Raw genomic sequence first — 2500 nt, forward strand, 5'->3', positions numbered from 1 at the left:
TGCACTGATGATGGGGGATTATTTCATTTTGCTCATTTTGGTGTTTTTTCACATTTTAACCCATTTTCACCCCTTTTGCTCACAACTTCGTACTACGGCCCGGAAAAACGACAGAGTCGATGGGTATAGTGTACTATTGCCGAAAAACGACAGAGTCTTTTCGGGTATAGTGTACTATTTCGGTTTTTGCACTAAGTCCCTCAGGGGTATAGTGTACTATACTATGATGGTCAGATCACCTCCAGGCCCCAGGGGAGTGCTTTTCTGGGGTCAAACAGTGCACTGATGATGGGGGATTATTTCATTTTGCTCATTTTGGTGTTTTTTCACATTTTAACCCATTTTCACCCCTTTTGCTCACAACTTCGTACTACGGCCCGGAAAAACGACAGAGTCGATGGGTATAGTGTACTATTGCCGAAAAACGACAGAGTCTTTTCGGGAATAGTGTACTATTTCGGTTTTTACTCTAAGTCCCTCAGGGGCATGGGGTGCTATACTATGATGGTCAGATCACCTCCAGGCCCAGGGGAGTGCTTTTCTGGGGTCAAACAGTGCACTGATGATGGGGGATTATTTCATTTTGCTCATTTTGGTGTTTTTTTCACATTTTAACCCATTTTCACCCCTTTTGCTCACAACTTCGTACTACGGCCCGGAAAAACGACAGAGTCGATGGGTATAGTGTACTATTGCCGAAAAACGACAGAGTCTTTTCGGGAATAGTGTACTATTTCGGTTTTTACTCTAAGTCCCTCAGGGGCATAGGGTGCTATACTCTGATGGTCAGATCACCTCCAGGCCCCAGGGGAGTGCTTTTCAGGGGTCAAACAGTGCACTGATGATAGGGGATTATTTCATTTTGCTCATTTTGGTGTTTTTTTTTTTTTTTTTTTTTTTTTTTTCACATTTTAACCCATTTTAACCCATTTTGCTCACCCCGCACTCTGCCGCATATGAGGCCGGGGAAGGGCCACTCTGGCTGGGCATGGCCTCCGCTGAGCACCCCCTGGAGCCACTGGAGCCCCCGGAGGCCCTCCAGAGCCACCCCCCACTGTCCCCAGACTCACCCGGGGGAAGGGCCACTCTGGCTGGGCATGGTCTCCACCAAGCAGCCCCTGGAGCCCCCGGAGCACCTCCAGAGCCACCCCCCACTCTCCCCAGACTCTGCCCGGGGAAGGGCCACTCTGGCTGGGCATGGCCTCCACCGAGCACCCCCTGGAACCCCTGGAACCCCCGGAGGCCCTCCAGAGCCACCCCCCACTCTCCCCAGACTCACCCCGGGGAAGGGCCACTCTGGCTGGGCATGGTCTCCACCAAGCACCCCCTGGAGCCCCCGGAGCACCCCCAGAGCCACCCCCCACTCTCCCCAGACTCACCCCGGGGAAGGGACACTCTGGCTGGGCATGGTCTCCACCAAGCACCCCCTGGAGCCCCCGGAGCACCTCCAGAGCCACCCCCCACTCCTCCAGACTCACCCCGGGGAAGGGACACTCTGCCTGGGCATGGCCCCCACTGAGCACCCCCCTGGAACCCCTGGAGCCCCCGGAGCACCTCCAGAGCCACCCCCCACTCTCCCCAGACTCTGCCCGGGGAAGGGCCACTCTGGCTGGGCATGGTCTCCACCAAGCACCCCCTGGAGCCCCCGGAGCACCCCCAGAGCCACCCCCCACTCTCCCCAGACTCACCCCGGGGAAGGGCCACTCTGGCTGGGCATGGCCTCCGCCGAGCACCCCCTGGAGCCCCCGGAGCACCCCCAGAGCCACCCCCCACTCACCCCAGACTCACCCCGGGGAAGGGACACTCTGGCTGGGCATGGCCTCCACCAAGCACCCCCTGGAGCCCCTGGAACCCCCCGGAGGCCCTCCAGAGCCACCCCCCCACTCTCCCCAGACTCACCCCGGGGGAGGGCCACTCTGGCTGGGCATGGTCTCCACCAAGCACCCCCTGGAGCCCCCGGAGCACCTCCAGAGCCACCCCCCACTCCTCCAGACTCACCCCGGGGAAGGGACACTCTGGCTGGGCATGGCCCCCACCGAGCACCCCCTGGAGCCCCTGGAGCCCCCGGAGCACCCCCAGAGCCACCCCCCACTCTCCCCAGACTCACCCCGGGGAAGGGCCACTCTGGCTGGGCATGGCCTCCGCCGAGCACCCCCTGGAGCCCCCGGAGCACCCCCAGAGCCACCCCCCACTCACCCCAGACTCACCCCGGGGAAGGGACACTCTGGCTGGGCATGGCCTCCACCAAGCACCCCCTGGAGCCCCTGGAACCCCCGGAGGCCCTCCAGAGCCACCCCCCACTCTCCCCAGACTCACCCCGGGGGAGGGCCACTCTGGCTGGGCATGGTCTCCACCAAGCACCCCCTGGAGCCCCCGGAGCACCTCCAGAGCCACCCCCCACTCCTCCAGACTCACCCCGGGGAAGGGACACTCTGGCTGGGCATGGCCCCCACCGAGCACCCCCTGGAGCCCCTGGAGCCCCCGGAGCACCTCCAGGGCC

This window comes from Eucyclogobius newberryi, unplaced genomic scaffold, assembly GCF_026437365.1.
Source record: "Eucyclogobius newberryi isolate DKJ021-1_F unplaced genomic scaffold, fEucNew1.0.hap1 SCAF_546, whole genome shotgun sequence".
Classification (NCBI taxonomy): Eukaryota; Metazoa; Chordata; class Actinopteri; order Gobiiformes; family Gobiidae; genus Eucyclogobius; species Eucyclogobius newberryi.